The sequence below is a fragment of the Lathyrus oleraceus genome, chromosome 7 (genome assembly GCF_024323335.1).
Source record: "Lathyrus oleraceus cultivar Zhongwan6 chromosome 7, CAAS_Psat_ZW6_1.0, whole genome shotgun sequence".
Lineage (NCBI taxonomy): Eukaryota > Viridiplantae > Streptophyta > Magnoliopsida > Fabales > Fabaceae > Lathyrus > Lathyrus oleraceus.
In genome coordinates, this window is record NC_066585.1 from 54,800,650 (window position 1) to 54,814,509 (window position 13,860).

Genomic DNA, 13,860 nt, shown 5'->3' on the forward strand with positions numbered 1-13,860 from the left:
TGCGTTCTAATCTTGGTCGTGCATTGTGATTACCACGTTTACAACGCGCTAGACTAAGGTGTTGGTGGAACGCGCGCTGTGGATCATCAGATCTGCCACCTCAATTAATGAGGGAGATCTTATGGTCCACGTATTATTGTAATTTCTGATTTTCCATTTAATTCTATTATTTTCACTAATTCATAATAAATTTAATATTGATCCAAAAAATATGGGACTTTCACCAAAAATTCTCAAATATTTTTCTCTTTCATATTCTGAATTAAAATTATATTTTGGATCATTATTAATATTTTTCATGAATTAATTGATTTTTCATTTGTTTTTAATTGTTTAAAATCATTTTTAAGTGTCCAACAATTATGTATTTTTTTATCCAAGGTCCTTTGACCTTGTTTGACCTATGATAAATCACATGGCCATTTATTTGGTGTTTTGATGTGATTTCAGGATTTGGACAAAACATATTTGAATTTAATGCATTATTTTAATATTTTTAATTGAATAAATGCCATTTTAATTGTGTTGACCATTTGGATTTACTTATTTGAGTTCCTCATTTGTTGTTGGGCCATGGTCAAGGTTGATTTGACTTTGTCAAGTTAATATTATTGGATTTAGGGGATTGATGGAATATAAATTCCATCTCCCAAAATGAATGAATAATATTAATTTGATAAAAGTCCTCCTTTGACCAATTTGTTATTTCATTCATCCCTTTCCCACTTCATCTAATTCCCCTTCTTCATCCATTCATTTCAATTGACCAATGATATCTCTAAGTCCTAATGCTAGTTAATTGAAAGATTAACATGAGTATGGATGAGATTAGGCCACACCTTTGCATATTTTTGTGTGTGGTATGTTTAATGAGCATAGTTCTTAATACTATGTCTCCAACATGCATTAACACCAAAAGTATATTGCCCGACCTCAAATAGTTGTGACTTCTACATAAGTCCAATTACGATTGCTTAACATAGCGCTACATTTGTGACATAAAGGCATAAGAATTCTAGATAGTGAGATTGTAAGTCTCCCCTCTTCCATAGTATTGTGTGGAAACTTGGCCTTCTTTCCTTCCTTTGGAAGATGTTTTGGTTCTTGGATCCATGCTTGTGGCAAGTGGGTTGAGTGTTCTCCAAAGAATGTCTGGAATGAAAAAGAAAAACAAAACTAACTATTAACTGACTAACCATTAACCTTTACTTTCAAGCTTCTACTTTTAATGCAATTTATTTTTATTATCATTTGTCATTGTACATATCATTCTATTTGGTTATGTTTATGCAATTTTCACTTTGTCCACTTGGACCATATTGTGTGATATAATTTGTTGCTTTGTTTGTTTGATTGGTCTTTGACCATTAATGCACATAATAATGACAAGAACCCTAAAAGACAATTTGAGTGGACTGTTGTTTTGATCTCCCCAATTGGACTTAGAACTTAGGTAACATTCCTTTGCTAATGGACTTGGCCAATGCCAATTTGTTGAAGAATTAAGTCTTACAAGTTTGAATTCATCTGATACATCATTCTAGATCTCTACAGATTCATCTGCAACTTTGATCCTTGTTAAGTTGTTATGTTGAACTTGTGACTTGTAGATTTCATCTGCTACATGGACTATATTTGAAGGAGATCATTGAAGTGGATAAGCTTGGATGAGGCCATCTTTATTTGATGTCTTTTCTCTTCAAGATTGATATAATTGTGCATTTGTGTGTTGCTTGCTTCTAAAAAGTCCAAGGGAATTCTGGGTTTCTATTGACCTACTTGTCTATTGGATTGCTCCCATTTTGGTCAGATCTTTTCAACTTTAAACTTTTAAATTTCTTGTATCTAGGTTTGTCTCTTCATCGTCTCCCCACTTATTTAATTTCAAAATCTCTCCCTCCATTTTTAAAAATCTTCTTTGTGTGAACTACTCTTTTGTTCTAAACTTTGACCACTTTCAAAAAAGATAGAAACTTTGGCTTTATGCCATTGCCTTTTCAAACTTACTTTCTTAAAACAAAATTGTAAATGAACTTAACTATTATACTTGACTTAAAATTTTAAAAAGCCAAAAAGAACTAACTCATTCAAACCATTTTTGGGCCCTTATGACTTTCATACTTAAAATTTTGTTAAAACTAATATAGTCACTTTGAAATTTCTAACACGAACTACGAGGTTTTGATCCCTCATTTATATGTTGGTACGTAGGCACGAGACCGAAGGTCTTGTCAAACAGAAAAATATAATTCATCAATTCTTTTCTCATCCCCCCATTCTATTTGTTCGTAAATATCTCTTTGTACAAAATACATATGCACACAAAAAGGGCTCCCTAGGAGTACCTAGGACACTTTGGGTGCTAACACCTTCCCTCTGTGTAACCAACCCCCTTACCTGTGACTCTGATTTTTATTAGTTTTTTTACTTGAAAACTTCTTACTATTTGGGTTTTGTTCGCATTTTTCCCTTTTCCCACTACAAGCATTGATGGTATTTTTCCATATTTTTCTTTCCTTTGATTCTCTCCCAATTCTTATCAATTCTCTTAGATCTTGGTTGTCTGAAGTCCTACCAATGTAGGCAAGAAGATTGAATTACTTTGAGGTTAAATCGAAGCAACTCAGTTCATACACCTCAAAATTCAACTTCATGTATCTCTTAATATACTTGGAGTTAGGTTAAATTGAGGTGATATTCGTGATCTACGTCATTTTTTCTTTAAGATCATGTCCTATTTTTTCATTTTTGTGATGGTGATGTATGGACCTGTCCGGCCAGGGTCATCGGAGAAGATGACCGGCGCTTTGCTCCGGCAATGAGGCGGCGTGGTCCAGAGCCATCTGGTCAATTCAAATCGTTTTAATCTAGAACGTTGCTTGTGAATACCAGACGTGTGGTGCGCCGACTCAAGCGAATCATGGAACACCCGTTTTCCACCACTTGATCTGCCACCTCAATTAATGAGGGAGATCAAGTGGTCCACGTTTTACTGATTTAATTGATTTTCATTTTATTCCTTTTATTGTCATTAATTCATATTAAATTTAATATTGATCCAAAAAATATGAGAGTTTTACCAAAAAGTTTTAAATAAAATCCTCTTTCATTTTGTGAATTAAAATTATTTTTTGGATCATTATTAATATTTTTCATGATTTAATTGATTTTGTGAATATTTTTAATTGTTTAAAAAGACTTTTAAGTTTCAAAAAATTATGAAAATTTTTCTCCATGTCCTTTTACCTTGTTTGACCTATGATAAATCTCATGGCCATTTCTTTGGTGTTTTGATGAGGTTTTAGGAAATTGACCAACCATATTTAATTTAATGCATTATTTTTCATATTTTTAATTGATCAATTGCCAAATTAATTGTGTAGAGACATTTTGATTGACTTTGTGAGTTTGACTTGTGTTGTTGAGCCTTGGTCAAGGTTGATTTGACTTTGTTAGATTAAGATCATTGGATTTAGGGGATTGATGGAATGTACATTCCATCTCCCAAAATGAATGAATGATCTTAACTTGGTAAAAGTCCTCCTTTGTCCAATTTGTGTTTGATCCATTACCCTTCCCTTTTCATCTCATTCCCCTTATTTATGCATTCATGTCATGGACCTATGATATCTCAATATCCTAAGGCTAGTTGATTAGAAAATCAACATAAGTATGGATCAGATTAGGTCCCCCACTTTGCATATTCTTTTTTGTGTGTCGTATGTTTCATGAGCATAGTTTATCATACTATGTCTCTAACATGCATTAATACCAAAATTTTATTGCTCGACCTCAAATAGTTGTGACTTCTATATAAGTCCAATTATGATTGCTTAACATAGTGCTAAATTTTAACACAAAAAGGCATATCATTCTAGTTAGTGAGATTGTAAGTCTCCCCTCTTTCATGGTATTGTGTAGAAACTTGGCCTTTTTTCCTTCCTTTGGAAGATTTCTTGGTTCAAGGATTCATGCTTGGGATAAGTGGGTTCAGTGTTCTCCAAAGAATGACTTAAACAAACTCAAAGCAAAAACAATACTAACTTCTAACTCATTAACAACTAACATTTAATTTCAAGCCATTTTACTTTTAATGCACTTTAATTTTTAAGCTTCTATTCATTTTGCCATTATTCATACAATTCAAATTGTTTATGTTAATGTCATTTTCACTTTGTCCACTTGGACCATATTTTGTGTATATTGTGATTGTGAATATTGTGATTGTTTGTGTGGTCTTCTGATCTTAATGTACATAATAAGAACAAATATTCTAAAAAATATGTTGTGTGGACTGTTGGTTTAACCTGAGACTATTGGACTTAGAATTTAGACAACACTCCCTATGCAAAGGACTTGCCCAATGCCAACTTTCATGAAACCAAGTGCTTGTAAATTGAAACTTCATCAGATACAATAGTGAAAATCCATTTGAGTTCATATGCAACATGATCATTATGAAGTTGTTATTTTGAACCTGTGACTTATGCCATCTTGGAGTTCACTGCTACATGGGAAAAATCTGAAGAGGATCATGGAGTTGCTAATCTTGGAGGTGTCTATCTTTATTTGATGCCTTTCTCTTCAAGTTTGTATTTTGTGCATTGCATTGTTGCTTGATTCTAAAGTCCAAGGGAAATTTGGGTTTCTATATGACATTCTTGTCTATTGGATTGCAGCCTATTGGCCAGATCTTTTCAACTCTCAAGTTTTAAATTTATGCTTAGGATTAGTCTCTTCATCTCCTCCCCACCACTTTAATTTCAAAAATGTCTCCCTCCTTTTAAAATTCTTCTTTGTTTGTGTAGGTTTTCTAAACATAGACCAATTTTGCAAACTAGAAACTTTGGCCTTACGTCATTGCATTTTCAAACTTTTTCTTAATCAAACTTGTAAGTGAACTTAACTATACTTGACTTAAAATTTCAAAAGCAAAAGATAACTAACACTCATTCAAACCATTTTAGGCCCTTGTGCCTTTCACACTTAAATTCTTGTTAAAAGCAATGCATCCACTTTGAAATTGATACCACGAACTACGAGGTTTTGATCTCTCATTTTTATGTGGGTACGTAGGCACAAGTCCGAAGGTCTTGTCAAACACAAAAATATAATTAATGAATTCTTTTCTCATCCCCCCATTCTATTTATTGCAAACATCATTTGTACAAAAACACATATGCACACAAGAAAGGGCTCCCTAGGAGTACCTAGGGCACTTTGGGTGCTAACACCTTCCCTCTGTGTAACCCACCCCCTTATTTATAATCTTTGGCATTTTATTAGTTTTGATTTGAAAACTTCTTATCTTTTGGGTTTTTTTCGTACTTTTCCCTTTTCCCTTGGAAATAATAAAAGCATGGTGGCGACTCTGGTTTTATTGACGTCTAGCTTATCCATAGCTTGATGGTCATGAATTTACCGCTATAGGTTTCTATATGACATTATTGTCTATTGGATTGCATCCCATTGGTTAGATCTTTTCAACTCTTAACTTTTAAATTTTTTCTTAGGGTTAGTCTCTTCATCTCCTTCCCACTTCTTAAATTTTAAATCTCTCCCTCTTTTCAAAATCTTCTTTGCTTGTGATTTCTAAACTTAGACTCCGTATTGCAAACTAGAAACTTTGGTCTTATGCCATTGCATTTTTAAACTCTTTTTATTAATCGAATTTGTAAATGAATCTAGCCATATTGACTTAAAATTTCAAAATACAAAAAGAACTAACACCCATTCAAAATCTTTTAGACCTTTTGTGCCTCTTTCAAACTTAGAGTTTTTTCTGCAACTCATCCACTTTGAAATTCTTACCACGAACTATGAGGTTTTGATCCCTCATTTTTATGTTGGTACGTAGGCACAAGTCCGAAGGTCTTGTCAAACACAAAAAGTATAATTAATGAATTCTTTTCTCATCCCCACACTCTATTTATTGCAAACATCATTTTGTATCAAAACACATGTACACACAAATAAGGGCTCCCTGGGAGTACCTAGGACACTTTGGGTGCTAACACCTTCCCTTTGTGTAACCAACCCCCTTACCTGTAATCTCTAGCATTTTATTAGTTTTGATTTGAAAACTTCTTATCTTTGTGTTTTGTTCGTACTTTTCCCTTTTCCTTTGGAAACAATAAAAGTGTGATGGTGACTCTAGTTTAATTTACGTTAAATTTATCCATAGCTTAATGGTCATGAATTTACCGCTACACTCATCAAACCTTATTTTTGCGCCTTAGGGAACCACACCGAAAACCTTCTTTCAAGGTAAAATCAACCAACAGACAAACATTTTCTACTATGAACTACGAAGCTCTGATTCTTCATCCTCGATGAATGATACGTAGGCACAAGGGCTTTAGTCCTTGACGAGCACAATAATAAAAAACCCAAATCTCATTCTTTTCCCCATTTTTAATAATGATAAAGATAAAATTCTAAAGGATAAAAACCCATACGTGCTGACAACTTAAATGGTTCCCATGTAGTACCATGGACATGAGGGATGCTAATAGATTCCCCTTATTTAATCGACTTCCGAACCCATATTTGCTTGCGAGAACCATCCTCATCCCACATTTATAGATATTCTCTAAAAGAAGCGTTTTATCGACTATTTCCCCTTTACTCCATATAGGAATACTTAAAATTTGGTGGCGACTCTATGTCATTCCAAGACGGCTTTTTCGCAATAACGACAACTGGCGACTCTACTAGGGATCGGTTTCCCTAAGAAATTCAAGCCTAGTTTAGGTGTATTTTTGTGTGCGTGGGGATTTATCTTTTTCTTTTATTTTTTTTCTTTTATTCTTTATCTTCACAATTTTATTTGCTTATTATTTATATCTTTTAATAATCTTTTTGTCTGACTTTGGTTTCTATGAGGATGATGGTTACAAACAAAAGAAATGGATGATATTGATTGCATGCAAACCTTGTGGGATAGAATATCTACCTGAGTGTAGAGAGTAAGCATGAGATAGGAGAGGATGAGTACCTTGCTTAGAGTAGATTCTTTTAAGGATACTAATGATCGTTAAGCTCTTGGCATAATCGTCATTATCTTCATTTGAATCCTTGATTGTAAGGAACTTTTTAGAACATTTAACCTTTGGCCAATTAGGAACGATGGTTGCGTAGTATGGGCCACCAAGAAGCTTTTCTCGTAAGGGTCGATACGAAGATCTCACACAAAATAGATTTCCTTGATGGAGTTGATGCCTAGCAAGTAAATTCACAGAAGTGGAAAATAGTTAAGGAAATCCATGACCTTGAGAGCCGTGTCTCGAACCCATTATCAACGGTCACGTAGTATGGGTCCCCGAGAAGATTTTCTCACGAGGATCGATATGAAGACCTAACCCAAAAAAGTTTCATTTGATGGATTTGTCAACCGACATGCTTTTTCCATAAGTGGCAAACAGTTAAATGGATCCATGACTTTGGAGGTATCTGTTTCTAAAAAGTCCTAGATCTTGCAAGGTATGAACCTTGGTTTGAAAAATAATCAGTACTAAAAATCAATTCCTCATCTCAGAGTTCTTAGATTGTGAACACTATGCTTGAGTACCGTTTATCCATTCACCCATTAATCTATTCACCCATTAACATATTAATCCATTCACCCATTCATACATGCGTACATGCATATTCATACATCATCATAATCATAAAGACAAAAACAAAGCTCTTAGTCTCTTGTGTTCATTATAGGAATATAAGATACTTTGCAAAGTAATCATGAATACTCCATCTAGGAAAACCACCTTCTCCTTCTGCTACCAGGAACCTCTATGTGACAGTCTAAAAACCTTAGGCTTTAGGGTTATATCCATCAAACATAACAAGTTCCATTCAAAATATGGGAACATTTTTGACCTCTTAACTGAGAAAGTGGACTTTGGGGCACTCACTACCTTAGCTCAATACTATGACACCCTGTTATGATGCTTTACTTTCCATGATTTTTAAATAGCTCCAACCTTGGAATAATTTGGAAGGCTTTTGAACTGATCTATCAAAGAATACAACCCTTTCCCCAAGTTGGAAGAAGATTTATGTATGTCTAAGCTAGGCTTTGTCTTATGACTTAATGCAAGTGAGTTATTGGCTAATTGGGCACCCAAATGTATTGATAAGTGATTCACAAGAATGTTCTTAGAAGTCCATTCTTGAAGGTGTTTTAAAGAGAAAAGATGGGAGTTTTGCAATGAAGTTTTAGCACTCTTGGTTCATGGGATTTTCCTATTTACAAATATTGACAAATTCATGGACCAAATGGGAGTTGAAATCTTTTTGGCTGGAAACCCTGTGTCATTCTTGTTAGTAGACTTCTATCATACCTTACACACTAGGCATGAGAAGAAAGGAGGAATCTTCTTTTGTTGCGCTCCACTTTTACACATATGGATGAGGACCCATATGCCTCAAAGAGGACCCTTTGTTTCATCAAATATTACTTGGCCTCAGAGGTTTGCCTCACTCTCTTCCAATACTATCCAATGGTATAAGAGAGAGTGAGAGACTAAAGACGTCATAGTCAGATGCAAAGGTTTCCCCGATGTACCCTTGATAGGTGCACATGGTTGCATTAATTACTACCATGTGTTACTCAAAAGACAACTAGGGCATGCATTGGTCAATCGTCCAGAAGACAAAGACCATATGCCATTCATCACCCATGATGTTGACCCACTCAACCCAACTATGAGAAGAGTGAGGAGACCTTGGTCAAAGATTGTTAGAATTGGCCAAGATTGGGGAAAAAATGTCGTAGCCAAGGAACCTTACATCCTTTGGATAAAAGAGTGTACTCAAATAGTTAATATACCATTCTTCTTTGAGTCCTCATCATTCCCTTTGGTGCCCGAACCTGAGCCTATCTTAGAAGAAGACTTTGACAAACTTACCGATAAATCAAAGAGCTTGAGCTAGAAAACACTCAGTTATGAGTTCAACTCAGTTGTACCAAGCAAAGAAACGAAGACTTGGAAGCGTAGGTAAGGAAGTCAAAGAGAAGTTTTAGAGAAAAAAGAAGAGGTTGAGAGAGGTTGAAGGAAAAAGAGAATGGGTTGGTGGTGCCCTACTAGCAGCTAACTTTGAGATAGACTTCAGAAGCAACAAGTTGGATCAAGCTTTCTGCACTATCTAGGATCTTGAGAAAACTTTGAGTTGTCAAACGCTATGAAGAAAGCGGACAGAGAAGACTACGAGGCCCAAATCCTAGAGCTGAGGAAGACCCTGAATGAGAGCAAGGATCTCTTAATAGATGAGCAGTTGAAGAAGTAAAAGATCTACCAAAGCTTCTTGCTTGAGCAATTCCAACTTAGAAGAGCTTGTGATAAAATAAGGAATTTGAAGAAGAGGATATATGAACAAGCTTACCTAGACCTGCAAAAGAACCTCACATATTGGGAAGAGACATACCTTAGAGTTGAAGCTACAATGTCTCAAATGGATGCAATCATCAAGAATCTGCAAGCCATCTACAATGAATAGAAGGACAAATATGAAAACATGGGTATTTTGACCAACTATGCTCTCTAAGACATTCTCGAGAAATTAAAGGAGGCAGATTTGGTCATGTGCTCCGAAAATACCCCTGAAGAAGTCTTTAACTTTGTAAAATTCTGCAAGAAGACTATGGTCGAGCTCATCGTCGACATTGAAGCTCTTCGTAGAACTCAAGGGGTTACTTTTAGGGCCGATTTATAATTTTTTATGCTGGTTTCCAATTTAAAAGGCTTGTATCTTTCAATTCCCTTTTACTTGTTGGTTCCAAAAATATATATGAATGAATGAGGTTTTTCATGATCCACCCTTGTGTGTGCTTATTTTCTAATTACAATGATAAAATGTCTGACTATTCCATGCATTGAACAACACGACAATTAAGATCTTTGCATTAGTAATTAATAAAAATAAGGGTAATGCTAACTTGTGCCCCAAGGGCACATGTTAAGAAACCCACAAATAGAAAAGTAGTATTGAAAAAATAAATAAAATTATTAATTATAAAATTTTAATAAACTCAATACACAATTTTCAAAAATTTATTTCTATATTGGTCTCTTAACTTGTGCCCCAAGGGCACAAGTTAGCATTACCCTAAAAATAAAAACAATGCTTCCTATGAGAACCTGCTATAAGAAGTTGACTTCCCAATGTTCATACTACACACGCAACCACCACAGAGATATTATGGATCAACTTGAGCAAAACCATGCTACCTATGAGAAGAGGTGTCCCAAGTGCACGCCCAAATGGGGCATTTGATGGTAACAATTCAGGTTATCGCTCACGGACAAGAATTTAAGGCAAGAATCCAAGATGTGATGCAACAAAGAGCTAACAATGTTGTTATTGCTACCAATCCTCCTACTGTTGAGAACCCAATGACACCATGAAACCCTTTAGTCCAAATACCTATGATGACACCCGGCGGTGTCCCTTCACCTATCTTAAATCCTCCACTCATTGAGATTCAGGACCAACATGATGCATTCTTTAGCCTAAGAGCCGATTCTGTATATGACACTTTTGACCCATCTTCTAACAAAGTGTAGAAAAAAGTACAAGCTATTAAGGAGAAGTTGAAGGCCATTGAGGGTTCCAATGCTATAAGTCTTGATGCCGATGAAATGTGTTTAGCCCTTGGCGTACTGATACCAGCCAAATTCAAAGTCCCCGACTTTGAGAAATATAAGGGAGCAAGTGACTTGAGGACACACATCAGAGCCTACTATCATAAGATGGCTGCCTACTCAGACGATGATAGATTGCTTATTCATTTCTTTCAAGAAAGTTTGAGTGGTGCATCACTAGATTGGTACCTGCAGCTGGAGGGTACTTACATTAGAACATGGAAGGATATGGTCGAGGCTTTCTTTAAGCACTATCAATATAACACAAATATGGCTCCCAATCTCACCCAACTTCAAAACCTTACTCAAAAGTTTGACGAGACTTTCAAGGAGTATGCACAATGTTGGAGAGAGTTGGTGGCCAGAGTTCAACCTCCATTATTGGAGCGAGAGTTGGTAGACATGTTTATAGGTAATCTCCAAGGGCCATCTCTTGATAGGATGGTAAGAAGCACATCTTCAAGATTTTCAGACTTGGTGCTAGCCAACGAGAGGATTGAAAACATGATCAAGATGGGAAAAACTCATAATGTTGCCAGTACTTTTGGTGTAGAAAAGAAACCATATGTCGCATATGGAAAGAAGAGGGGAGGCGAACCAATGAAGCTACTTCTGTAAGAGGAAAAGAGGTTCAGCATATCGAGTATCGTATCAGCAAGTGGCCGTAATTTCATCCATTCTAACCCAATAACCATACACCATTTCAACTGACCAACAAGTTGTCGAACAACCTGTTCCATTTCAACAACAACTATATCAACAAACACAACAATAACAGTAAAGTTAGTACCCACAAAATCAACAAAGACAAAGAATACTAGAAAGAAGGTTTGACCCTGTTCCGATGTCGTATAGTTGTTTGTTACCGTACTTGTTACGTGGATCTTTAGTGCAGTTGAGGGAGTCAGGACCACCACCGGAAGTCCTTCCTCCCGATTACGATGCTAATGCCCTGTGTGAATTCCACTTTGGAGTGCTCGGTCATTCAGTAGAAAAATGAAAGGCGTTGAAGTACAAAGTTCAAGAACTGATTGAGTCAAAGGCTATCACATTTGCGCCAAATGGCCCGAATATGAATAATAATCCAATGCCTCCATACAACAAGCTTGTGGTAAACATGTTGGAAGTTGAATAAGGAAGGAAGGTGGTGTCCCAAGTGGACAATTTGAAGACCCCCCTATTTGATATCAAGAAGCAATTGTTAATGAGTACTTTGTATCCCGTTTGTAATGCTGATTGTGAGCATTGTTTAATTGACCCACAAAGGAACAAGTTGTTTTCTTTTTGTTAATCTTTTACGTATATTTTAATTTAAAATAATGATTGAACCACTTTTAGTGTGGATTATTTATTGAGGCTATGGATGCCATACTATTGTTTATTTCCACTGTTTAGACTATATTTTTGATTAAATGCAGTAGCATTCAGACTTCTTAGATTGTGAAGTGATGTCCTAATTGTACAGAATTATATTTTCTTTATGGGTTAAATATACGATACCCCCTGCAATATTAGTGAAATTCGGTTTACCCCTTGTAAAAAAAAATTGGATCCCCCCCTTGAAATGTTTAAATTATGTGTCTTTTGCCCCCTTTATACTTTATTTCCAAGGGAAGTGTCGTATATTTAACCCTTTATTTATTAATTATTAAGTCAGGAAGTATGGTGTTACATAGTGGTATTCGAGCGAGTCGGTTCGTCCGACCAAGAGTTATAGTGTGTTAGTATCGTATGAATGGCGTGTGAACACGGTCCAGTCAAGTTTCTAATCCTTATTTGTTGATGTTGTTCAGAATATGGCTGGGAGAAATGATGGTGCTATTGTTGCTGCTTTGCAAGCAGTGGCTCAAGTTATGTAGAACAACCAAAATGGAGGGAATGATGAGTTTCGCAACTTGGGAAAGTTCTAGAGGAATAACCCACCTACCTTCAACGACAGGTATGATCCTGATGGAGTGCGGGGTTAGATGAAGGACATTGAAAATATTTGCAGGGTTATGGTGTGTACTGAAGAACATAAGGTGCAATTTGGTACGCATATGCAGGTAGAGGAAGCTGATGATTGGTGGGACAATACGTGTCAGAAACTGGAGGATGTAGGCAATGAAATCACTTGGGTTATATTAAGAGGATAATTTCTAGAGTGGTACTTTCCAAAAGATGTACGTGGGAAGAAAGACTTCGAGTTTATGGAGTTGAAACAAGGGAGTTCTACTATTACTAAGTATGTTTCCAATTTCGAGGAGCTTGTGAAATTTTGTCCACTTTATAATTGTGCAGCTGTAGAGGCTTCTAGATGCATTAAGATCGAGAATGGGTTGCATCCTGAGATCAAGCATGGCATTGGTTATCAACATATTTGCAGGTTTCCAGAACTAGTGAACAAATACAGGATTTATGATGAGGACAACACGGCTCGGTTAGCTCATTCTAAAAGTTTGAGTGAGAAGAAGGGAAAGGAACTAAATCATGGAAAAACATATAGTGCTCCAGCTGACAAAGGGAAATCAAAGGTTTCAGAGGGTAAGAAGCCAAGTGGGGAAACGAATCCCGATCCTATCAAACGCTATAGGTGGGTGGTACAGGACATCGTGCCAATGAATGCAAGAGTGATGAAATGAAATGCTTCAACTGTGGGAAGCCATGACACCTTATTGCTGATTCCAAGACTAATGCTCCAACTTGTTACAACTGTGGGGAACCTGGTCACATCATCAATAGCTAACAAAAGCCAAAGAAAGCTTAGTATTGAGGGAAAGTATTTGCATTGGCTGGATCTCAAACTACCAGTTCTGACAGGTTTATTCTAGGTACACGTTACATTCACAACATTCCTTTGACTACCATTATTGACACAGGTGCGACACACTAGTTTATTTCTACTAACTGTGTGAAAAGATTGGGTCTTATAGTGTCTACTTTGAACAGAGGAATATTTATTGATACTACAACTAATGGGTCGGAGACTACTTCTTTAATCTTCTTGAATTATCCTCTGTCAATGTATGGTAGAGACTTTGGTTTAATTTTTCTACCACTAAGTGATCTTGATGTCTTTCTGGGTATGAACTGGTTGGAATTCAACCATGTTCATACCAATTTCTAGAACAAGTCAGTATGATTTATTGCTCCTAATAATGTAGAAGACATTAATTTCATATATATTAGTCAATTCGAAGAGTTGTTGAAAGATGAAGCTGGAGTGTTTGCAATGTTT